The sequence below is a fragment of the Ornithorhynchus anatinus genome, chromosome 5 (assembly GCF_004115215.2).
Source record: "Ornithorhynchus anatinus isolate Pmale09 chromosome 5, mOrnAna1.pri.v4, whole genome shotgun sequence".
In the NCBI taxonomy this organism is placed as follows: Eukaryota; Metazoa; Chordata; class Mammalia; order Monotremata; family Ornithorhynchidae; genus Ornithorhynchus; species Ornithorhynchus anatinus.
This window is the reverse complement of record NC_041732.1, coordinates 19,967,870-19,994,939: the sequence shown is the minus strand read 5'-3', so window position 1 is coordinate 19,994,939 and position 27,070 is coordinate 19,967,870. Positions and strand designations below refer to the sequence as shown.

Sequence of the window (27,070 nt, the reverse complement as noted above, 5' to 3'; positions counted from 1 at the left end):
ACAGCATTGGTAGACACCTTCCTTGCCCAGAATGAGTTTACAGCCTAGATGGGGAGACAGGCATTGATATGAATATGAATAAACTGATTACATTATGGATATGTACATAAGTGCTATGGGGCTGAGAGAGGTGTGAATAAAGGGGATAGTTAGGGCCAGAGACAGGCAGAGATGCAGGAATCTGGGCCGGGAACAGAGCAAATATCCCTTCTGGACTTTTCCATAGCCCTAAGTTAATGAATAGAGAAACAGAGCTTAGTACAGCCTGTGGGGTGCCCCTTCTGAGTTTGTTCATTTAATCTTATTAATTAAGCTTTTACTGTGAGCAGAGCACTGCACTAAGTGTTTGGGAGGGTACAGTACAACAATAAACTGACACATTCCCTGCCTATAGAGAAACAGTGTGGCTTAGTGGCATGAGCATGGGCTTGGGAGTCAGAGGTCGTGAGTTCTAATCCCAACTCCGTTACTTATCAGCTGTGTGACTTTGGGCAAGTCACTTAACTTCTCTGTGTTTCAGTTACCTCATCTGGAAAAATGGGGATTAAGATTGTGAGCCCCACACTGGACAACCTGATTACCTTGTACCTACCCCAGTGCTTAGAACAGTGCTTGGCACATAGTGAGCGATTAAATTCCATCATCATTATTATTATTGAGCTTACAGTCTAGAGGACTGTAGGCAGTATTTCATCTACTTGACAGCATCCCCTTTTTCTTCCCACCTTCTAGGATCATCAGGTCCCAACTGAAAGGAAGGTCCCTCTTTACCCTCTCTCCACTTCCCCCCTCCCTGTCCAAGCAGGAGCAGTGATGCTGGGGAAACTACAAAACACAGCTTCAGTAATAATAGTAAGCAGTCACAGAATCATCAACAACCATCATCAATAGTATTTACTGAGGGCATATTGTGTGTAGTGTTCTACACTGTATTAAATGCTTGGACAAGTACCAAACAAGAGAGTTGGTAGACACTCTCCCTGCCCACCGAATTTACAGTTTGGCATCAGGCATTTACTGAGAACTTGGTTTAGTGTACTGTATTAAGTGCTTGGGGCATACAGAAGGGCTTAGTCCAGTTTCTGTAGGAGTGAGCACTCCATAAATATCACTGATGGATTACAGAATAGCAAAGTGATACCTTCCTTGCCCACAAGGAGTTTGCACTCTAACAGGGGTGACAAACAGACATATTTACAACTAAAGCGATCAAAATTAATGAATGAACATTTAATCTTGGGTGCTAAGGAAGCAATTAATCAGCTCAGAAGCACTGAAGTTGGCTGATGGAGCTATATCGTTCAGAATGCTGAGGAATTATTGTTTAATGCATGCTGGAGGAGGTGGGAGTTTAGAAGGTATTTGAATGTGGGGAAAACAGTGGTCTGACTGACGTCCAGAGGGAAGGAACTGGTACAGAACTCATTCCTTGTCAGAAATTTTCACCTAAAATGCCTCTCAAGGAACTAGGAACCTGATGGGTAGAAACTGGTACCAACTCCTGGTTTCTCTCAGACTCTGACACTCTATCCATGCTCGTTAACTGTTAAAATGCAATAATAACTCAGACTCATAATCAAGCAGACAGCACAGCTCCCACCCCTTAGTTTTCCCATCCCAAGGATTACTGTTATTAATAAATAATAATTATGATCATCTTCTAGAGTCAAGGGCTTTTTAATTACTGTAATTTGAAGAATTGCCTTCATTTTTTTGTAATTAAAGATAAAAGAGATGTAAATCATAGTAAATGGGCTAAAATTCTCACTGGCAGAGTTTTTACCTTGGTTTCTGGACAACTAATGGTTCTGTTTTATGATGGGGAGTCCTGGATAAGTAAGTTCTGTGATGTCACAGGACCCTGTTTTAGGGATAATTGGTCCCCAGGAAGATTAGCCAGAGGAAAACAACTGGCTAATGAGACCATGATAAGGGTTGCTGTTGGAAGCAGAAGTGTCCAGCTGCGGCTGCTGAAAGTGGAACACTGGTTGGATGGACCTCTGGCTGACCTGCTGATAGCTTAGCCAATATTCCTGTAGAGGACCATCAATTGACAGTATTTACTAAACACTTTTTATGTGCAGATCACTGTAGTCTGCCCTTGGGAGAGTACAATTCAACAGAATTGGAAGACAGATTCCTTGCTCACAACAAACTTATAGTCTAGAAGGACCATCCCAGGCTTCTCTAATGGGAGTGAACCCATTAAGGTGACCGGAATTTGGACCATCCTAGGGGGGATGAAGGCAAACCCTAAATTGGGAGAGGATAGGGATGAACAAGGGAGGGGGGCAATACAAGGGAGAAAGAGAGAGAAAACTTCTAGGGAATAAAGGAGCAAGAAAGAAGGAAGATGAGAAAAGAAAATGGATAAAAGACCAAAGAAAAAGGAAGAGAGAAGAGAGAGAAAGGGAGATAATGAAGAAGGGATCCTCATTCTTGGCTTCTGTTGCCACTCACCACAATCTTCTCTCAATGCTGCACGAGCATATCAGCAGCTGTTTTGGTGGCCAGCCCAGGACAGACTAGGAGACAGAGGATGGCTGCCCCAACTTCGACCCTAGAATTGGTGGGTTCTCTTCTTTCTGCTCCTGTTACATCATTCTCCCAATTGACTGGCATGTTTGCATATTTGTTCATTAGAATTAGCATCCCGGTAATCTTTAGCCTTTATGGAAAAAGTAGACATTTGAAAAATTTAAATTCAGTGGTGGGCCAGACTCTTCAGTGCAGTAACTGTCCACCCAAAATCAGGATATCTGGTTAATATAGATTGCATCTTCCCTTCTCTGGCTGATGCATGGGGTAATAGCATCCTCAATAAGGTCTACCTAGAGGAGAATCACTTTGACCCCAGCAGTAAGAACCAGCAACTGTCCTTCAGATCCCAAAGAAATGGATCAAAGATTCTTCTGTCACTTAACCTTAATTCATGTTAATCCAAACATTTATCCTAGCCCGCCTTGATTACTGCACCGGTCTCATTTTTGACCACACCATCTCTTGTTTCTTGCCACTCCAGTCCATACTTCACTTTGCTGCCTGGATCATTTTCCTACAAAAATGCTCAGTCCATGTTTCCCCACTCCTCAAGAACCTCCAGGGGTTGCCCATCCACTTCCACATCAGACCAAAACTTCTTACCATCGGCTTTATAGCACTCAATCACCTTGCTGCGATCTACCTCATCTCACTGCTTTCCCACTACAACCCAGCCCACACACTTCATTCCTCTAATCCCAACCTACTCACTGTACCTCGATCGCATCTAAGTCACCACCAATCTCTCTCCCACATCTTGCCGCTGGCCTGGAACACCATCTCTCTTCATATGACAGACAATTACTCTTCTCATCTTCAAAGTCTTATTGAAGGCACATCTCCAAGAGGTCTTCCCTAAGTCCTCATTTCCTCTTCCCCCATTCCCTTCTGCATCACCCTTGTATTAGGAAAAGCATGTTTTATTCACCCTTCCTTTACCCTCAGAGCTCTTAGATATGTATCCGTAACATTTAATAGCTGTCTCCTCATCTAGACTGTAGCTCACTGTGGACAGGGAATGTGCCTGCCAACTCTGTTACATCATATTCTCCCATGTGCTTAATACAGTTCCATGGATATTCTAAGGGCTCGATAAATATGATTGATTAATAAGGACCCTTATAATCTTGGGCAATCCCTGTTCTTTAATGTCTTTACTAGGATGGAGTCCCTGGCTTCAACATTCTTGGTCCTTATTAGAAAAGTGTGCATTTGTCCTATCTCTCGGGTCATATTCATGCTGTCAGAGCTCTTCCAACAAAGTGCCTCGAGTATTCAATGGCTTCTAACACTTTCCTGCAAGCACACACAACCAAGGCCTGTGATCAGGGCATGGAAGTCATACGGGGTGGGTGACCAACCTGAAACCTAAAAAAAAAAAGTATCCACAACACAACTCATATAATTTGCATCCATTGTACTGTGGATTAGAGTGGCAAGAAAATACTATCTACTCTAGAGAACATTACCTACTAACTCTGTTGTATTGTACTCTCCCTAGGGTTTAATACCGTACTCTGAACATAGGAAGCACTCAATAAATACCATCAATTGATTCATTGACAATTTTATGTCATGCTATGTGAACTAGGAATGCCTTTCCAGTGCTTCTAATACTAACATGTTTTTAGTGCACTTAAAGGTGCACTTTAAAAATACAGCTGAAGCCACAATGGGCTTTCTGTCGGCCTAGAAATTGCAATGTGGGTGGAAACTCAGGGCAAGGGACTGGTGTTGGAGTGGCTGGAACCTTGCAGTATTTTGTTTTCAGGAGAGTTGCTCAAGAGGGAAAGAAGAGTGTGGGTAGGGGAAATATTCATGTGAAAGAAAAACAGGATGCTAGGAACCGACAGTATCATTAGATGATAGCTCTTGCAGTTGGTGTCCTGTTTTTGTTACTTACTAATGAGTTTTACCAGGAAACCAGTAAAATCCCTGGTGTAGGCTAGATTTATTTTTTTTGGCGATATGGGACTTGACAGCCTGTTGTTCCTACTGCATAACTTACTTTAAAATCCCCAGCACAACATAGGTATACACTATTTGTGAGACACTACTTCTTATTAATAATAATAAAGATCATATTTGTTAACTGCTTACTATTTGTCAAGCACTGTATTAAGCACTGGGGTATACACAAGATCATCAGGACCCACAGTATAAGTAGGAAGGAGTACAGATATTGAATCCCCATTTTTTAGATGAGGGAACTGAGGACAGAGATTTTAAGAGACTTGTTCCAGTTCAAACGACAAACAAGTGGCAGAGCTGGGATTGAAACCCTGGTGATCTGACTCCCAGACCTGAACTCTTTCCACTGGGTCATGCTGCTTCTTCCTGGAATGATCGCTGAGATCCCTTCACTCTGGTCAGGCAGGGCAGCAAAGAGTCAATGGGAGATAAAAAAAACTTCCCTTAAGCTTCAGGCTGGAATGAGGACCAAGCTACTGAGGTGTTAGTGGAAAAATTCCATATCCCCTTATCAATGCTCCGAGCCATGGTGTCTATGATCTTTAGCAGCCCAGGAAGCCCCTTGTATGAATCCACCCACCTCATGACAGCCTCATGAAGTTTCAACCTGAAATCGCCCACACGACACTCTGCCTGAGGTTTTTAAGGAACTGGCTGAAACCAGAGCAAGAAACGTCCCCGCCGAGACAGTTTGGCTCAGGTTATGAAGTCTCACTCACTACTGAACACGCAGCAGTAATTTAACATTCTTGGAACTTCTTTTACAGTACTTAAGTTGCAGACCCTCTTGGTTACTGTTGCTAGGAGAAACCTTTCTGGATGGAATCTGCCATCCTAATTAATAGACAAATAATTCTGAATGTGGGTCACCGAGGCTGGCCGGCACCCTGCGTCTCTTGGAAGAGATTCCCTTCATGAATGACAGCCCGCTTACTGTCATCCCCTTGGTTTCCCCAGCCTACAATCTGTTCCCATCTGTTTACTGCTTTCTTCTCTGGTGAGGCTATCTCAGTGTGACTCTTGACCTCTAGAGAGGCTTGAGGGCCTGGGATATTTCCTGAATTGCCACTTGCCTGGCTGGCTCAGCTAGACTACACATGCTGTGTCCCTTCTTTCATGACCTGGTGTTAAAAATCATCAACAGTGTACACTGAACACCTCCACACCAAGCACCTAGGCTCAGCTTGCCGATGACACAAGGATCGGCCCTTCTGAAGCTTACTCTGTGAAGAAGACAGGAAGGCCCAATTGGACATGTTAGTTAAAGGCCAGGAAACTAGTCATTCTGAATAAATACAGGTGAGCAATAAGCCCCCGCTCTCCCCCGTAGACTGTAATCTCTTTGTGGAGAGGGAATGTGTCTACCATCTCTACTGCATTGTAATGATGACAATAATAATGACGATACCTGTTACTATGTGCCATGCACTGTACTAAACACTGGGGTAGATACAAGATAATCAAGTTGGACACAGTTCCTATCCCACATGGTGCTCGCTGTCTAAGTAGGAGGGAGAACAGGTATTGAATCCCCATTTTACAGATGAAACTGAAGGACAGAAGTTAAGTGACTTGCCAGCAGAGAAGTGCCAGGGCCAGGATTAGAACCCAGGCCTGTGCTCTATCAACTAGGCCACTCTGCTTCCCAAGATCTCTCATATTCCTAGCCCTACCCACATCCTTTCTACACAGAGCACAAGCACTCTGCCTCCAGAAAAAGACATTTAGTCCTAACCCCAAGTGATGATTCTCATGAAAATTAGAGAGTGAGAGAATATGCAATTTTTGTTAGGCACATGGTCTGATTTTTCTCTAGGTTATTATCAGTCCTGATATTTATTAAGTGCTTACAATATGCAAGGCCCTATAGTTAGTGCTGGAGTAATTATGTGAAATGCAACATTTCTCAAGAGAGCCTGATGTGAGGCCACACCCTATTTTTATAGCAGGTTTAGACCACCTGCATTTCTTGATTCATCCAGCTCTTCCTCTGAGCCAAGAATCTCTTGGATGGGAAAACGGTGCCTTCTGGGAGCTGGAAAAGGCAGGAAACACAGCTTGCCCCTTTATGTACCTTCTCAGTTCACTGAAGCAAGAAAGTATCAAGGGATAAGACATGCAGACACATTGTAATGACTTTGTTCTCTCTATCTCTCTGTGCCTGACAAACGGGAGACCACTGCTTTACATAGATTTTCCATTTATCAACCCTGTTTCAGTTCCCATACTGGGCTTTGCTAATGCCTTTGAATGTGAAATTGTTTGCAGGTCTGGGCAACAGACATTGAATGAAGGAGAAAAAGAAAGTAGGATGGAGAGGGAGAATGGGACATCTAAGGATAATGGAAGCTATGGTGGTCCCTTCAAAATGGTACCCAGATTCCCTTAGAGTAGCAGCAACAGCATAAATAGCAATAACACCAGCACCATCATTACCATAGAATGTATGTCCCTGGGGCATACCCAGATCACTGCACAATACAAATACCATAACTGTTATTGTTATTACAAGAAACTTATGACATGCAGAGATAAAAACAGAATTTGGACAAGTTCTCTGCCCTCAAGAAGCCCACAACCAAAAGAAAAGGCAAAAATAAACCAATTGACAGTCCAACATTATATAGACTAATTTTTCAAGTAGTGACAGGGACATATATATTTCATCCTGGTGTGTTCTCTTCCTGTACCTACTACGTGTTTAATAAATACAGTTCCTACTACTACTATTACACAACAGAAACCTCCCTTCCTCTTCCCTCCCAAAGAATTCCACAGTTGGATATGTGAATTTCTCACATTCACCTGCTGATCCCTACTAATATCAGGTCTTCAGAGTTACCATTAGAAAATTTGCTATTTCTTATGTCTTTATCTTCCAGGATTCCAATGGGATATCTCCTGTCTGTGGTGGATTAGACAGTGGGTACACCAATTGAGAATGGGTCTCCCTGCCCATGGATGCCAATCTTCCATTTGGAGAATGAGGCTGGAAGGGAGGATGAAGATTTTAATACAAATGGAAGAGGGAAATAAATAGCTCTAACATGGAAAGGTGCCGGTAGGTTTCACTTGCCTGTTGTGTGATCTTGGACAAATCTATTGACTTTTCCGTGCCTTGGCTTCCTCAAATGAGAAACGGAGATTCATTATCTGTTCTCCCTCTTAATTAGAAACTAAGCCCCATGTGTAGGACAGAGACTATGTCCAACCTGAATTCCTTGAATCTCTCCTAATGCTTAGAACACTGTTTGACACATAGTAAGTGCTTAATGAGTACAATGAAAAACTAGAATTAGCAGGAAGAATTTGAGGTCATTTCAGCTCTGTTTGGACACTCTCCACTCTTTTCTGCCCTTTCTGGAAACTTTTAGCTCTGTTGGAGACAGGATGATTGAGGTTGGAAGCCCAACCCAAGCAGCTGTGAACTAAACGAAGACTTCACTCCTCACAGCTGGGAATAAGAGAGGAATAGGAAGTGCAATTGCTCCCATCACCCTCGTGGAGTAGGTCCTCAAGAAAATGACAGTATCGATCATTTGCGAGGTCAGTTATATCCAGTATTAGGTAGCTTTCCCTTCAAATAGGCTTTTCTCTAGAGAGTCACTGAAAACCAATCCTAATGAATGAAGCTAAAATAGCAACAAAATCTTCAAACAGAAGGCTTTAACTAAGCAGGTTTTCCTTTACTGTAGTCTTTCCAACAGTGGTTTTGAACCTCCTTAATTGCATGACATTTTAACCCCCACAATGCTCACCCCAGCGCATTATATGCCCCCTTCCCAAAAACCCCTCCCCCTGTTCCCACAGCTCATACTAACCAGGACCTTCCTAGATCAGGGGAGCCAGAGTGACACATAGTTGAGTCACATCACACCACCAACCACCAAACTTACTGTGGAAAGCTTTTTCTTAGTTTTACCAATGTACAAGGGAGTGACACATACACACTCTCACTAACTCCCCTCCACCAAGGGTCCAGTACCAGTCTGCCGGTCAAAAGAGCCTGTTCTGCCAGTGTTTCTTCTTTTTGCTTCTAAGTGTTCCTCTCCTGCTTCCTTCTTTCCGTGTGCCTCTTTCCTGAATGCTTGCTTCCCCTGTGTGCTTCTGCTCCAGGTGCTTTTCCCTGCATGTGTTCTCAGGATTCAAAATGAGCACCTTTAACCTGCCTTGGGCATCACAGCTGTGGCTCTATGTGGTAGTCATTGAACAGTCCAAGCCCTTTACCAGGTAGAGCAGGGCGAGAAGGCCTTGCCTCTCTCCATGCTCCACCCTGACAGACCTACAATCACCTGTCCTCAAGTAAAGCCCATCAGTGGCTACAGGAGTCTCTTCCTTGTTGTTTTTTACGGGATCACAAAGAGTCACAAGTCACCCAGGTCACACAAGAAAGGCAGCCTTTTGGGGGCTCACCACAACATAGAGTCACCAAGCTATTCCAAGTCTGTGTATTATGTTACCTGCAATTTCAAGCCCCTATATCCAACTCTCTGATAGCAGCATAGGCCATGCCATTTACTGCATCAGTAGTTCATAATTATTGCATCAGGAACTTATTGTAGTATCAAACTTTTAATGGCTAACTATGACAAGCAGTGTAAGCATAGCAGTGTAGCTATTGTGAGTTTCCATGTACCTTTATAGCATTATAACAATCAACAGAACTTTAAAGATAACTAAAATGATTTTATAGGCCAGAGGTTCTTTCATTATCATATTTACTAGGATCGGTGCCAATTTCTGGCTTACATCTGAGTGCCACAAACCATCTTGAGTTTCTTTACCTGATGTGATTGAAGCAGGGGGTTCTTTAATGCTTTGTCCTATAAAGCTTTGGTTTTATCATTCTTGATTTTGTCAGCATTGGAGATTTTTTGGGAATCTCAAATTTATGGGCAGCAAAGGAAGCCTTATATCTCAAATGAGGCTAGAACTGGGCTTAAAGAAGAAAATTCCATGGAAAAGTCAGTGAGGCGAGTCCTAGCTGTTCCCTAAGACTGATCTGGGCTTTAAAATCTTAGTATATAAGGTAATATGGGTACAGACCCATTTTATTGTCCTCAGCACCTATGACAGTGCTTAGGTCACACAGTCAACACTGAAGAATAATAAGAATAATGGTATTTATTATTATTAATAATAGTAATAATAGCATTTGTTAAGTGCTTATGTGGCAAGCACTGTTCTAAGCACTGGGGTAGATACAAAGTAATCAGGTTGGACACAATCCCTATCCCACATGGGGCTCCAGGCTTAATCCCCATTTTACAAATGAGGTAACTGAGGCACAGAGAAGTTAAGTGACTTGCCCAAGGTCACACAACAGATTCATTCATTCAATCATATTTATTGAGCACTTACTGTGTGCAGAGCACTGTACAAAGCACTTGATAAAGATAGTATTTGTTAAGCACTCACTATGTGGCAAGCACTCTTCTAAGCACTGGGGTAGATACAAGGTTAGTAGGCTGTCCCAAGTGGGGCTTGCAATCTTAATGCCCATTTTACAGATGAGGTAACTGAGGCACAGAGAAGTTAAGTGACTTGCCCCTAGTCACACAGCTTACAAGTAGCGGAGCCGTGATTAGAACCCACGACCTCCAACTCCCAAGCCCGGGCTCTTTCCACTAAGTCATGCTGCTTCCCTTGTTCAGTTGATAAATCAATTGATACAGCTGCTTTGAGCCCTGTCCCACAAGGCAATTAGCCAGCAAAATCCCTTCATTACCATACTGCAATTGAAAACCTCAAGGGTCATGAATTATTTTAAATATTTCTTTTCTCTTCCCACCTCAATTGATTAGATAATTAAATATGTTCTTCTCCACTGGTTGGCTAGACAGTTCTACCAAAATAAGGAGAAGGGGAGAGCTAGGATAGACAGAGATGATCCCAGAATTCCAATGTAAAGTAGAGAAGCACCATGGCCTAGTGGAAAGGGTATGGGTTTGGGAGTCAGAAGAACTTGGGTTCTAATCTCAGCTCTGCCACTTTTCTACTGTGCTCCAAGTAATAGCATCAATCACACCTTCCCCCTTCCAAGCCCAACTGAAAGCTCACCTCCTGCAGGAGGCCTTCTCAGACTAAGTCCCCTCTTCCTCTGCCCCCTCCATTGCCCTGACTCTCCCTTTGCTCAACCCCTCTCCCCTGCACACAACACTTGTGTATATATGTACATATTTATAATTCTATTTGTTTTATTAATGATGTGTATATACCTATAATTCTATTTATTTATATTGATGCTTTTGATGCCCATTTATTGTTTGGTTGCCTGTCTCCCCCCTTCTATTATATGAGCCAATTGTGGGTAAGGATTGCCCCTATTTGTTGCTGAATTGTACTTTCCAAGCACTTAGTACAGTGCTCTGCACACAATAAGCACCAATAAATATGACTGAATGAATGAATGAATAGCATGTCCTAGTGGATAAAGCACAGGCCTGGGAATCAGAAGGTCATGGGTTCTAATTCAGGATCCACCACTTGTCTGCTGTGTGACCTCTGGCAAGTCACTCTACTTCTCTGTGTTTCAGTTAACTCATCTGTAAAATGGGGATTAAGAGTGTGAGCCCCATGTAGGACAGGGACTGTTTCCAACCTGATTAACTTCTATCTACTACAGAGCTTAGAACAGTGCTTGATACATCCTGGGTACTTAACAAAGAATCCTCAATCTTTGGGGATTCATTATCCCCAGAAAATGAAAGAGCAAAGCATTCAGATCCCACCCCCACACTTTAGCCTCTCCAACCAAATAAGTGCCTCAGTGGCTCTCCCATTAGGGAAGACCAACAGAGCCATTCTGGTAATGGAAGGCTGAAATTAATCAACTGGAGTCCCACGGCCTCTTTGGAATCTGGCCGTCCTGCCACCACCTCCTTGGTCCCAAATCATCCCAGCTGAACCCAATACCTGAAATGAGTCAGTGTTTCCAGCCCAAGGCCCTGTGATGCTGCCCAAGACACGCCCAAAGGCAGATTGGGCTGCAGAGTGAGCATGGGAGGGGGTTGCTGGGACTGGCTGGGCTAGCCCTCATCTCTGTGTGGAGCCTCCATCTCTGTATATCTCATTTTCACTCATTGTCCCTTGCTTGCCCCAACCCTTTGGCTGGGTGCTATTTCTTGACAAAGATCAAAGGGAGACGCCCTATCGCCCAGTGATCAGCATGGGATGAGGAAAGAAAGGTGGAGCCAGAGATGTATCTAGGAAATGCTGCCTAGCATGAGCATCCCAAAGGGCTTCTGGTTTGATGAAGAGGTGACTGATTGACAGCAGCTTCTTCTGCCACGGAGCCTGGGATGGTGGTGCTGGATCAGGAGGGTTCCCAGGATCCAGGGGGCTGGAGAGAGCAGGGAATACTGGAAGAGAGATGCAAGGGAACCCCCCTGAGTATGAGGGAGGCCACGGTGTTGGGCAGCTAATTTAAATCCCCCAATGTGACCCATGACCCATCCAGCCCTGCAGCACTAGGGCATGAAGTCAGAGTTGGGGGAAGGATGAAGTCAAAGCCAGGGAGTGAGCTGTGATGATGTCATGTGCAGACTGAGGAAACGATTTCAGGCATCATGTTGGGGTACAGAAAAAAATCCTCTGTTTGGGGGCTGAAGAAGATTTAATCTGGCTTTAGGTGGATTAGGTTCTTCTTCCTGTTTATGTTCTTATTTTGAAATGATTCACAGAATTTTAAAAACATGGATCTAGATGGGACCACCAGAAGTATTTTAAACTGTCCCCTTGCCTCTATGCAAGCTTCATGTCATCCACTGAGGCAGACCATTTACTTAAAGATGGCCAGAGCAAGAGATCTCACATCACTTCTAGCTTGCTCATACCAGGCCCAAATCACCCTTATTCCCAAGAAAGTCCTTCTTATATTGAACTAAATACCTCCACTTGTCGCTATCCTATTTTCTTCCCCTGCTAGTTCTGAGGATAAAAGCCTTCTCAGTAATGCTGATCCCTCCCCCAACCAACCTCCAAACTCCTCTTATAAGACAACTTGATATTGATCAACCTTTTTCCAATGCATTCCAAGTCTCTGACAGTCTTATTGCATGAAAGGCAAAGGCCTAAGCAGATTCTTCTTTAAGATGAAAGAAAACCGCTAAAGGGAGCCGCAGAATCTAGCTAGATACCCAAGTACCAGTGACACCTCCTATCAGATGGGATCAAAGAGACTTCTCCATCCCTCTAGTTCTTTTTGTTGAATGAATGGCTGGAGGAGGTAAACACCAGGGTTTCTGACAAGAATGCACCTCTCTCCTTTCCTCAGAAACCAAAAATGGTCACCCCTTACCCTGTACATCAAGCAGAAATTCCTCAGAATTGGCTTCAGTGGTAACCTTATTCCTATCACTATCACTTATTCTTATCACTATTCATTATTTTTTTAATACAGCACATGGAGGGCTGAGTCATTCCAATAGACCCACCAGCTTCAATTTTCTCCACTGGCTTGTTTTTTAAATGGTATTTGTTAAGGGCTTACTATGTTCCAGGCACCGTACTAAGTTCAGGGGTAGATATAAACAAATCAGGTTGGACCAATCCATAGCACACGTGACTCACAATCTTAATCCCCATTTAACAGATGAGGGAACTGAGGCACGGAGAAGTGAAGTGATTTGCCACAGCACAGGCAAGTGGCAGAGCCAGGAATAGAACCAAGATCCTCTGATTCCCAGATCTACCATCCTGAGCACTTATGTGTATAGCTATTTAGCTTCAGGCTCCTGACAAAACCAGTTATATCTTTGGTCCTCTTCCTCTCATACACTTGTGTCTGTATGGCTTTCTTTTAGATTATAAACTTCTTGGGGGAGAGGCCATCTCTTTTTCCTCTATTGTACTCTCTTAAGCACTTAGTACAGTACTCTACACCCAGTAAACACTCAATAAATATTACTGATTAATGGATTTTACCAGCAGAATCAGTGATGGATAGGACAGTGTTTTTATTTATGTGTCTTCCCCCTACATACTACAACCACCCTTCAACTATCTCTGCCCCAGTCTTTAGAGACCTAAAACAGGAGGGAGCCAGGCATGATCCAAGTCGGTGAACAGGAGTCATGTAGGAGTCCCCTGTAGACTGGAAACTCCTTTTGGGCAGGGAACGTATATATCAACACTATTATTTTGAATTTTCCCAAGTCCTTAGTACAGTGCTCTACACGCAGTAAATACCAATAAATACCAATAAATTCCAATGATTGATCGATAGGGATCTAGACCTACTACTTCTGCCCATCTGTCTGAACAAATGCCTATGATGTCCAGCAGAGGTGAAGAGCCTTCAAGGGAGGGTATCCAGCAATTCTAATAATAACATTATTGGGGATACACAGAGAGGTGGTCACTAAAGCATCCTCTATCTTCCAGAGAAATGCAGACCACCCTGCAGGATATCAGATAAATATCCCTATAGTCTCTGGGCTGATCCAGGCTTGATACTTCCCATGCTATCTGACCCATCCAAAGAACCAGTCTGGAAATCTTAATTAGGCAGAGTCACCAACTCATGGGATGGGAAAGATAGATCTTGTCTGCCAGAAACTGTACTTGGTGAGTTTCTGACTAACTCTCTATCTTAGTTGGGCATTCTCCTAGCCTTATCGACTTCTACAAAAAGAACACCCTCCAAGAAGGATTGGGGAAGCCTCAGACCATTTTCATTCAATGAGGTTCGCTGTAGGTTTCTTTAGAAACTGGCAGAGTAGATTTCCTGAGGGTCTTTCCATTATACACTGTCCTTTCTTCTGCCTCAAGACAACTTATTAGAGGTTCATTTTCAAACCAGGTGAAGCAAGTGGGAGGCAGAGGACCTGGGTTCTAAATCCAGCTCTGCCACCTTCCTGCTATATGACCCTGGGCTAATCACTTAACCTCTCCATGTCTCCTTTTCCTCATATTAATAATAATAATAATAATGATGATGATGCTTGTTAAGCGCTTACTATGTGCCAAGCACTTTTCTAAGCACTGGGGTAGATACAAGGTAGTCAGTCCCTGTTCCAAATAGGGCTCACACTCTTGTCTGCTGTGTGACATGTGGCAGAGTCTGGATTAGAACCCATGACCTCCTGACTTCCAGGCATACTCCAACCACTAAGCACACTGCTCATCTGTAAAATGGGAGTTAAATCTTATTCCCTCCCAGTTAGACTGTGAGCCCCATCTGGGACAGAGATCTTGTCCAAACTATCTTGTATTTACCCCAGTTCTTAGTACCTTGTTATATTGAACTCTCCCAAGGGCTTAGTATGGTACTTGGCACACAATAAGTACTCAATAAATATGATCGAATGAATAATAATTACTTATCAAGATCACAGTAATTATCAGGAGACAAGAAAAACAACTTTTTCAGTTTCTGTTCACCCTTCTCAGAGGATTTAATTTCCCCAGACCATTCTTTCCAAAGCTCCATAACCTACTAATGAGTCCCCTGACTTCTGGGTGTCAGCAGTCACTTCTGAGTCATAAAGAAGTGAAGGTAAAACAACAGATTCTTGACCCCTCACAAATGGGGATCAGAAGATAGGAATAACCTTTCCCTCTAACCTGGGCTATATTGAAGTGGTTGCAGGTAGACCTCTCCCCAATAGCCCACGTGGTGTTGTCAAAATAGGTCCCTATGCTAGGTCAATCCAATGAAGATGCTGTCTTCCCATTAGAATTATGACCCTGGCTGGTTTCCGAGCCCATGGAACAAATCTCTGGACATAGTAGCTCCAAGATAAAAAGTGAGGTGATTAATTAGATTGTAAGATACTTAGTGGCTTGGGTCATGTCTACTAAATATACTGTACTCTTACAAGCACTTACTACAGGGCTCTTTATGTATAGAGTAAGTGCTCAATAACTACAATAATAATAATAATAATGGTACTTGATAAGCGCTTATTATAAGCCAAGCATAGTTCTAAGTGCTGTAACACTGTTCTAAGTGCTGGGCACTGTTGATTGATCAGGCTCCTGAATCAGTGGTATTTAGGGCTTACTGTGTGCAGAGCACTGTACTAAGTGCTTGGCAGAGTGCAGTATAAAAGAATCAGTAGACACATTCCCTGCCCACAAGGCATTTATAGTCTAAAGGTGTTGACAGCCATTACTATGAATAAATTATGGATATGTACATAAATGATGTGGGACTGAGGGTGGGGTGAATAAAGGATATAAATCTAAATGCAAGGGCAAGGCAGAAGAGAGTCGGAGAAGAGGAAGTAAGGTCTTAGTTGGGGAAGGCCTCTTGGAGCAGACATGCTTTTACTAAGCAATCAGTCAGTCATATTTATTGAACACTATGTGCAGAGTGTTGTACTAAACACTTTGGAGGAAGGCTTTGAAGGTGGGCAGAGATTTCCAGGCCAGAGGCAGTTTATGCGGAACTCATTTTCCCCATTACAGGACTCCAGTTGCTCTTTGTTTAACCTTTATCCCTGATGGAAGCAGATTCTGGTAAACCTCTACCTTAATTCCAAAGGACAAATAACCTCTTACTCATTTCCCAAAACCACTCTAGCCCACTGGCATTGTCTAGACCTCAAAGACCAAAGGCGGATAAGGTTATCATGTGGTTTCAAGTGAAAAAATATATTGCTGGAGAGCAGGCTATTTGCTTCTTAAGGCAGAGGTGGAGGAATTGGTATAGGAGGCAAAAATATCTCTAACTCCTGTAGCAGCAGTCAGCTTTGTAAGGTATCGCTCATTTCTGACCAGTGTTGGTCCATTTACATTCAAAGGAGCAAGAAAGCAAGCAGCAGAGGCATCTCTCAATTGTGCGTTTCCATAATGTCCCCCTATACCTCACCCTTTCTGTGGTTTTTCTCTGCATTTAGAAAGTCATTGAAAAATGTTAATGGTCTGGGGGAGAACGAGCGATTGGGAATGACGAATGGGCAGGGAGCGGAATGAGGGTGTGCAGCTAATGATTTCCTACAAGCGATGATTAAACATCGCTCCTCCATCTCTCAGCACCTAATTCTCTCCATTGCTGATTTATGGAAGACACCCTAATGTAGAGTTCCTGCAGTTTTATTAGCCAGAAACAATTGAACGTTTGGAGGTAGTCTCCCTGCTTCTCAATTGCTTTGAACCCAAGAAGAAGGAGATACTAAAAAGTAAAGATCTGCCCAGTGCTGTTGTTTGTAGATTTTTTTTAACTTTCAGAGCAAAAAATAACAAAATAGCTTGAAACAGAGAACCCTAAAGAGGGTGGTAATCTTCATCAGCTGCAGGGATAAACTTTATTGTAGGGGAATCATTACTTTCATAGAAGTCATTATCTTGTTCCAGGCACAGGACTTGTTCCTATAAATGAAACCTTCTGGTGCTATTTCAATTCCTCTAAATATAGCCCCGCACCTCATTTTTCCTAATACGATGGCGACTGTGCTCACTCTGCTCCAAAGAAGGTTACAAGTTTCGCAAGCGTGACTGAAACACAATGAAGGGAAAGTTTGAGTTTAAAAATACCAGCACATTCACTCCATGACATTGGAATAATTTGAGGACTTGGGAAATGAATTTGGAGACCTCCTCAGCTGCATTTCTCTCCAACATCATCAGTTGGGTGAGTAGTGGGGGAGAATAGATCCGACAAGTCATTTTATTCCCATCCCTAGAGTCCCTAAGCTTCCCTCAGAATACCTCAGTGGCATTGGAGATGGACTTTATCCTAAGTAGTCATGGCCAGATCCACCTCAATGGGATTTTAGGTTAGATGCATCCTCCACTGGTTGAATGTTGGTGAGGAAAAATTTCCAGGAGATTGAGCTTAGAATTTCTGGAGCAAGTCAGGGCTAACTAACTAGCTCTAGAATGTAACGATCACAATAATCATTATGTAATCCAATGATCAGGAGATAATGTAGTTGGAATGTAATCATCACAATCTCCGTACTGCCCATTTCTTTTTTGGCTGCTAGAGATACCGTACCTGGCAATAGATATTGTAATAGCTCTAAGATGGATAGCATCGATGGATACTTCTAATATCCTACTTAGACTGTGAGCTCCATTTGGGACAGGGACTGTGTTTGACCTGATTAACTTGAATTTACCCCTCCCTTAGAATGTCTCTTTGTGGGCAAGGAATGTGTCCATTTATGATTATATTGTACTCTCCCAAGCACTTAGTACAGTGCTTTGCACATAGTAAGCACTCATTAAATAAGATTGAATGAATCATAATAACAATGTTGATATTTGTTAAGCGCTTACTATGTGCAGAACACTGTTCTAAGTGTTGAGGAAGATACAGGATAATCAGGTTGCCCCACATGAGGCTCACAGTCTTAACCCCCATTTTACAGATGAGGGAACTGAGGCCCAGAGAAGTTAAGTGACTTGCCCACAGTCACACAGCTGACAAGTGGCAGAGCCAGGATTCGAACCTATGACCCTTGACTCCCAAACCCATGCTCTTTCCACTGAGCCACGCTGAATGAATAAGGGCTGGACACATAGTAAGCACTTAATAAATACATAGTAATAATGGTAATAATAATTATTGTATTTGTTAAGCACATATTATGTGCCAGACACTGTACTAAGCACTGTGGAGATACAAGGTAATGAGGTTGGACACAGTCCCTGTCCCATATGGGGCTCGCAGTCTTCATTCCTATTTTACAGATGAGGTAACTGAGGCACAAAGAAGTCAAGTGACTTGCCCAAGGTCACATAGACAAGTGGCAGAGCCAGGATTAGAACCATGTCCTTCTGACTCCTAGGCCCGTGCTCTATCCACTAAGCTATCCTGCTTAGGGAGTCCAATACTTGAACTTTGGAGAGGTAGAGCATCCTTTGCCATCCTGACTTCAGGTCTAGGTCTTAGAATTTCACACCCTGTAGAGTGGCTTTCAATCCCAAAATAGGCAAAAACTAAACCTGGGATTCGATTGGGATTGATCCTGCAAAGTGTTCCCAGATTCCAAGTCCTAGCTTATCTGCAAGCAGAGGAAAATTCAACGCTAGGGGAGATCCAGGAGTCCCCTAATCCTGGCTTGTCATACGTGGTGTGCCTTTTGCCCTCTAGCCTGTAATTTACAGTTAGAGCCATGAATTCCGGTCATTACCTCTCTCCATTTCCATCACCCAACCAAACTGCAAAATTAAACTCATTGTCCTGGAAGTGAATTACAACTGAGAGCTGCCATTCAGCTGCGACCAGACATAGGAATTAACTGTTATTGGATAGGTCTTTTGATTGCCCATGGTTTAGATTCTTCATCTGTAAAATAAGGATAATACTGCCAGCGACTCACCACTCAGGACTGTGCCTCTTGGGAAATAACAGTGAGGAGAAGAGGAACAGACGGTAAAGCAATTTGTAAATGCAAAGTAGCATGTGAACAACTCTTGTTTTTATACCTGTGTTTACATGACACTGATGATTTTCAAAAGACTGATGTCTCATTGATTTTCCCAGCCCTTTTAGTAGGGGAGTGGGATTATTGTCCTCATTTTATTGATGAGGAACAGAAAGAGCAAAAATTGGGTCCAGGAGGGGGGTCTGGATAGGAAATAGGGCCCGGTTTCTTCCCCCTCCACCTGATCTGAGACACTGGTCAACTTGCCGTCAACACGCCTTGAGTGGGGGTAATGGTAAAACTCTCCTTGACTATTGTATGGGAATAATAGAAATGATAATAATGATGATATTTGTTGAGGGCTTACAATGTGCCAAGCTCTGTTCTAAATGCTGGGGTGGATATAAGGTAATCAGGTTGACCCATATGGGGCTCACAGTCTTAATCCCCATTTTACAGATGAGGTAACTGCATCATGGAGAAGTTAAGTGACTTGCCCAAAGTCACACAGCTGATAAGTGGCGGAGATGCATTAGAACTCATGACCTCTGACTCCCAAGCCCGTACTCTTTCCACTAAGCAATGCTGGGTGAAGAGAAATGGGAGAGAGAGAGTGTTTAGTTGACACTGGGGGGAGATAGGAAGGAGATTATAAACTCACTGTGGGCAAACAACTCTGTTGCCAACTCTGTTATACTGTAAACTCCCAAGCCCTTACTAGAATGGTCTGCACACAATAAGCAATCAATTAATAAGATTGATGGACAAGAGAAATGGGCAAAGATATCCAGGTACTGTGAGGACAAATCTCAAGGGAAGTGAAGGAGTCCACAAGGGAGTGGAAGGAAACTATACCTCCATTCTTGAGAGAGATTAATAATCTCTAATGCATCAATCCATCTGAATAATACTAATAACAACTATGGTATTTGTTAAGTTCTTACCATATGCTAAGCACAGTACTCAGCTCTGAGAAGCCGCATGGCCTAGAGGACAGAGCCCGGGCATTGGAGTCAGAAAGACCTCAGTACTAATCCCAACCCTGCCACTTGTCTGCTGTGTGACTTTGGGTGAGTTACTTAACTTCTCTGTGCCTCAGTTTCCTCAACTGAAGACACAACTAGAGACACCTGGTCTGTGAGCCCCAGTGTGGGACAGGGACTGTGTCTGATCTAATTAATTTATACCTAACCCAGTTCTTAGAACGGTGCTTGGTATGTTGTAAGTGCTTAACAAATACCATAAAAATTCTAAGTGCTGGGGTAGATACAAGGTTTTTAGGTTGGATGCAGCCCTTATCCCAAATGGGGCTCACAGTCTAGGTAGGAGGGAGAAAGTTAATGAATATCCATTTTAGAGATGAGAAAACTGGGGCAGTGAGAAGTTAAGTGACTTGCCCAAGGTCACACAGCAGACAAGTGGAGAAGCCCAGGTCCTCCGACTCCCAGGCCCGTGTTCTTTCCAGTAATTTTGTTCTTGTCTCCCAGGTGCTCAGTCTGCCTCCAGAGGCTCTCCCTGCCCCTCTCCCCGTCCCGATCACTCCTCAGGTGATGGGTGGCTGCATACGTTCCTGGGGTCTCCAGTAGCAGGACACCCATTAATAATGGCTTACAGGGTGGAAGAACCAGAAGTAGGAAGTGAAAATGGTTCCCAAAGCAGCAACAACTGGTGGCAGAGCTGCCAGGAATCTGCTCTATGTTCTGCTCCCCTGCTAGGGCCCCTCCCTTCAGAACTGCAGGGCCAGACAAAATGGTGACCCTGAACATTAGCTGATTGCTCCTCTTTGCAGATGGTTCACTTTAAGAAAGACAAGGAAGGTTCACCAGACCCTGGAGGTGAGGAGGGAATACCTCTCTAGTCCTGGATAGGGGTCAAGGAAAAGCTGATCCTAGAAGGCAACAGAATGAGGGATGGAGAGGAGTCTCTATGCCCCAAATCAGGAATGACAGGACACTAAGATTCAGTGGTTCTTCATCACATCTGGAAATTTACCATTTCAGGGAAAACTCCCCACCTCAGTTCTTTCTAGCCATCAAATTTACTGGAATGATGTAGTGCTAAAGGCTAGAAGGACCCAAAGAGTTTGGACATTTAATTGTTACAGGTATTTATTTACTCTCACATTTAAACTATTGTATTTTGGTTAACTCATGTCTCCTTTAGATTATAAACGCCTTCAGTGCAGTGCTCCCCAGGTATCTAGTACCATGCTCTGCATGTGGAAGGTACTCAGTTAATTTGAAGTTGATTATCATTATAGTCTGAGAAGGCCATAAAGCAGACAACATGAAGCAGGAGGGACCCAAGCAGCAGGCTGCTTTCACAGCTTGTAGAACACTGGACAACATTCCACAGAATGCAGAAGACTGTAGCTTCGGCAGTTATTGCGGCCATGACAGGGAATGTTGGACTAGCTCTGAGAAGCTCTTCTAGGCTCAACACCCCATGGATTTTATTTTATTTTTATATTTATCTCTGTCTTTTTATGGTAGTTGTTAATTGCTTACTATATGCCAGTGCTAAATACTGGGGGAGTCACAAGCTAATCCGACTGAACACAGTTCGTATCCCACATGGGGCTCACAGTCCTGATCCCCATTTTACAGATTAGGTAACTGAGGCACAGAGTGGATAAGTGCCTTTTCCAAGGTAATATGGTAGACAAGTGGTGCAATTGGGATTAGAACCCAGGCCGTCTGACTCCCAGGCCTGGCTGCTTCCCACTCGGCCATGCTATTGTCCTTGCCCTTTACACTGTTTTTGTCCTTTTGTTTTATCTTTCCTTTCGTGTCTATCACCAGTCCCCTTTGTCCCTTTATTCTTAGATGGTGAGCCTCTTGAGACCCTCTCAGGGTCGCACCTGGAGAGTTTCCAGTACTCTACCACTTTTAGCTACGGGAGGGAGAGTCAAGTAGAGGCCTACCCATTCCATTCCTAGCTTGGGCAGTGGATAGCAAGTAGAAGGCAATCTGCTACAAGTCAAAACTCACCTGTGCTGGGCAGCAGCAGCACGGGAGAGTCGAAGGAGGAGACTCAAGTTTACTGCGCGGAAGGCGGCAATGGTAAACTGCTTCTGGATTTTTACCAAGAAAACTCTATGGATACACTACTGGAACAATTGCAGATGGAGAGCAGGGCTTTCTGGGAGGGATGTGACCATGGTGCCGCCATGGGTCGGAAACAACTCAACAGCATAAGACAAGAAAAGAGCCTCTTGGGGGTCAGGGACTGTAATGAATTCTTTCCCACTGCTCATTTCAGAGCTTCGTACACATTAAGTGTTTAACAGATATTGTCAGTGCTACTGTAATGCACATGATTCTTTTGGTTCTCTATGACAACAATGATAATAGTATTAATAATATGTGTGAAGCACTTACTATGTGCCAAGCACTGGAAAGAACACTAGGGTAGATACAAGATCAGCAAGTCCCACATGGGACTCACAGTCTAAGTAGGCGGGAGAACAGACATTGAATCCCCATTTTGAGAATGAGGGAACTGGGGAACAGAGAAGTTCAGTGATTCACCTCAGGTCACACACAACATGTAAGTAGCCATGCTGTGATTGGAACACAAATCCTCTGTCTCCCAGATCTTTGCTCTTTCCACTATGCCAGGGTGCTTCTCTATGACTTTGTGTAAATATTCTGATTTGAAAGGAAACTGGAATCGCAATGAAACTAAGGACACAATTTCCCTGATTTCAATACTGAGATGGATGGGGTGTTTCCATTTTTATTTTGCCCAGGAACCGGACTGAACCGGCTTTCCCTAGCTCTCCCACAGTAGCAGCAGCAGCAGCAGCAGACTCATTCATCCCCACCTTTTCTCCCCTTTCTTTCCTATATAGTGGGCTGTGGCATGAAAGTCCATCATACTCCAGAAATATTTTCGCTGTCTGGTGTCTCTTCCCTAGACAGATATACTGATGATGCAATTTCCCAGGCCATCATTTTGAAATGAAAGGCTTTTGATAAATCTCAAATTGCAAGTCATATATTCCCCTTATTCTCTCCCACTCCAAATGTACTACTACAAAAAGAAATCAAAAGAGGGAAAAGAGGAAGGAGGGGGAGAGACAGAAAAAAGGGGAGGGCCTAGAGATAAAGAGAGAGAGAAAGAGGAGTATCAGTGCAAAAAGGACAGGTTGGAATTCCTCTGGAGCCTTGAAATCCATGCTGTCTGAAAGGTCAGCATCACAGAGAGGAAATTGAAAAACAGCCACAAAGAAACTATTTTATGTAGAGATGTTAGCACCATATGTAGCTATAAAACCAAAATACCCCATCCTGGCTATAGTAGCCTAATCTATTTAAGCCCCAGGAGAGCGAAAAGATCTGCACTAGGTATGGGAAAAAATTCACCTATGAGAATTAGACACAGGCCCTGGCCCCCAAAGGACTCACAACCCCTGACATGGAGGAGGGGTTGGCGACAGACACAGAAGGAAAGATGAAACAAGAAAAACACAAGGACAATGAGAAATACAATAAGAGCAGTAGAAGTCCCTGTGGAATGAGAAGGGGAGTATTGGGCTTCTCCTGGATCAGAGGCCATTAGTCAAAAAGCCAATCTGGGGAAGAAGGTATGTACTGGATGCTTGTTCATCCAGGAATCCAGGGTCAAGAAAGGCTTAGTTTTCCATAGACCATGAGGCCGAAAGAACAGAAAGGACTTGCATATTGAGACACAGCAAAAAGGTTGTTCCTTCCCCCAGACCTAGGTTTAGGGATCCCAAGTCATTGTATTACAACAAACGGGAGAAATAAATGTGCTTCTCTAATCAGAGCTACATAAGCTCTTTGGAACACATGAGAAAAATCACCATGATTCCAGGGAACCAGAAGAAACCTCTAGAGAGTGATTCTTTCATGAAAAAAGGGTGTCTAAGGGAAAGAGGACTCTCTAGTCAGAAAATCATATTTATCAAACACTTACTGTGTTTAGAGTACTGTACTAAGCGACTAGGAGAGTATGACATAAACATAAATTGACACAATCCCTACCCACAATGAGTAACAGTCTAGAAGGGCAGACAGACATTAATTGTACTTTCCAAACGTTTAGTACAGTGCTCTGCACACAGTAACCACTCAATAAATATGAATGAATGAATGAATGAATGAATGAGTAAATAAACTCTCTACTCAATGTCCCTAGGCACCAGGTAAGGGGCAGAGCCCTCGATTGGCCTTTATTGTCTGGCTGATGTCTCTTGCTCGAGCTAATGCTGATCTATAGGTAGAGATATCTCTGCCCTTTGCTTTAAGGATTGATGGTCCTGTGATGCAATGTTATTGCTCAAATTCCTTGAGAAGTTCCTTGATTTATCCCCCTTTATGCTAGGAAACCATATCTGCTCATTATCTGGGAAGGTCACAGCAAAAGAGATATTTCTTCCAGCTTCTGCAGCCAAAAGCTTGGCCCTTTTCCATGTTTCTTCACATCCAGTACAGGCTCAGAAAGTGACGGGAGAGAAACTGCAACGGGCACAGTGAATCTCATTTTGATGAGTGAGCAAGAGAGAGAAAGGGAGATTTCCTGACCCAAGCTTGAGATGTTTTAGACGTGTAACCCCAGAACAGATTCATGGCCTATGGGGAGTGGGAAGCCTATTTTAAAAGTCTTATATAGAGGAGACCAGGACTTTGGTTGCTGCATTGTTGAAGAGGCTGGCCCTTGGGCATCTGAACAACTTTATTCAGGAATGTGCTTCTCAGTCCAGTTGGGATTTTGTCTTTATTTATGCTGTCAAGTTGTCTCCGACTCATAGCGACACCCAGGGACACAACTCTCCCAGAATGCCCCACACCCATCTGCAATCATTCTGCTATAGTGTATCCATAGAGATTCCTTGGTAAAAATACAGAAGTAGTTTATCACTGCCTCCTTCCACGCAGTAAACTTGAGTCTCCGCCCTCGACTCTCTCCCATGCTGCTGCTGCCCAGCACGGGTGAGTTTTAACTTGTAGCAGATTGCCTTCTATTCACTAGCCACTGACCAAGCTAGGAATGGAATGGATAGGCCTCTGCTTGACTCTCCCACCGTAGTCAGGACTGATAGAGTACTGTAAACTCTCCAGGTGTGACCCTGAGAGGGGCCAGGCAGAGAGGGGCTTACAAAAGGCATCCCTAAAAAGGGACCATTTTATCAAAGCTTGATTAACTTGAATCTACTCCAGTGCTTAGAACAGTACTTGACTCAAGTGCTTAACTACCATAAAATAGAAAACTCAATCTAGATCTACCAGAGGACTGCAACTCTTGACCCTTAACCTGGCAGTAAAATTACAAGCCAAAACTTATCAAGCACCAAGAAGATACTAGTGACTTCATGGGCCATCAAAATGAGTAGGACAATGAGAACAGAAAGTTGTTAGATATAGGGAACGGCACTTTTTTGTAGCTAACGTAGCCAGAGACAAAGCCAAATGAACAATGGATGATCTCAAGTCTTTTGATTTTTCCAAAGTCAACAGTGAGCAACCAATGCCCCCAGTGAGAATTCAGTGCCCTTACACCAACCTCTAACCAAGAATCATTATACTACCATTATCAAGCATCATGACTGGCAACCACAACAAGAAAGAGCCAATGAGCTAATTTTCATTAAATATTTTATGTGCATGCGATCCAGAAGATATTGCCAGTTCTGCATTATTCTTAACAGCCAAACCAGCCCAGTGATAGAAATGAAATTTCAGTAGTAGCATCTTCTTAAACCCAAAGGAACTTGAAGGCAATCTATGACAAGAGGCCCAAGACTGAATAAAGAAGACCAAATATCAAGTGATGAGATATATTACTTCAATTGTGACTTTGCTGATGAGCTATTTCCAGTGGGGGAGAATTTATATCCATCTGTTTTGTGGAGGGAACCCCCAGGTGGCTCTATCTCTTCAAGCCTAAGGTATTGGTCCAGTCTTGTGGGTGCCATCTTTCTAACCAACCCCTGAACTCAGAGCCCTAGTTGCCTGGCAATTAAAAGATACAACATGCCTTTTGGGAGGAGAGGTTTGTGCTTCTTGGTTTCCTGGTGAAGTTCCAAGAAAATGAGAAGCAGCATGGCTTAGTGGAAAGAGCACAGGTTTGGGAGTCAGATGACCTGGGAGGCTGTGTGACCTTGGGCAATTCACTTAACTTCTCTGTGCCATAGTTTCCTCATTTCAAAATGGGAATTCAATGCTTATGCTTCCTTCTGCCTAGACTATGTGGTACCTGATTATCTTGTCCCACTAGACTGTTAACTTGTTTTGGGTAGGAAGTGTTTCTGCCAACTCTGCTGTATTGTATTCAGTAGAACACTGCACACAGTAAGCACTCAATAAATACCATTGATGATGTGTTTGGTATAGTGCCTGGCAAACCATAACCCCTTAACAAAGACCCCAGTTATTATTATGGGGTTCCAGCAAAGATGATGATGTTCCATCCTTTCACTTGTCCCTATATGGCTTGAGTCACAGAGCAAATCCCATCTTCACTTCATTAGAACAAGAGTTGGGGAAGCCAAGTAGCTTGGCCTAGTGGACAGAACACGGGCCTGGGAGTCAGAAGGACCACGGTTCTAATCCCGGCTCCACTACTTGTCTAATAGGTAACCTTGGGCAAGTCACTTCACTTCTCTGTGCCTCACTTACCTCATCTGTAAAATGGGGATTAAGACCGTGAGCTCCAGGTGGGACAGGGACTGTATCCAAGCTGATTAGCTTGTATCTACCCCAGTGCTTAGAACAGTGCTTGATGCATAGTAAGGCTTAACAAATGCCATTATTTTTTCCTGACCAAGGAAAACATTACCTATTCACTTCGGTCATGGGTTCCTTGTTGCTCTCAGCGAACAACGCTTTAATGGGGTCATAATTGTAGTATTAATAGCATTTATTAAGCACTTACTATGTGCAGAGCTCTACGTTAAGTCCTGGGAAAGAGAATACAAGCAGGAATTAGACACAGACCCTGTCCCTTGAGGGCTTCATAATCTATAGCAAAGTATATTTATAGGAAAGGGCCTCCACCAATCCGCAGGACAGTTATTGTTATTACCAGATCTCCCAGAACTGGATTCCTCAATTGCTTGTCTATTTCTCAGGGGGGATGATCTGGCAACTCACAGGTCTAAGAGTTTGGAGCAGAAGAGACCAAATGATTAATCGGTCAATTAATTTATGAACCAATCAGTCATTAGTGTATATGGAATACCTACTGGACTCAGAGCAATCTGATCAGTGGTAGGC

The 27,070-nt window shown here is 43.4% G+C and overlaps 1 protein-coding gene and 1 non-coding gene across 2 annotated transcripts in view; both read right to left on the bottom strand.

Annotated features, from left to right (window-relative positions):
- Positions 1–27,070, bottom strand: part of AGBL1 (AGBL carboxypeptidase 1) — a 631,789-nt gene that overhangs the window by 92,619 nt on the left and 512,100 nt on the right. The window lies entirely within an intron of this gene.
- LOC114812568 lies at positions 24,798–24,934 on the bottom strand. Its single transcript, XR_003760219.1, has one exon. It is a non-coding gene; the product is annotated as a small nucleolar RNA SNORA7 (small nucleolar RNA).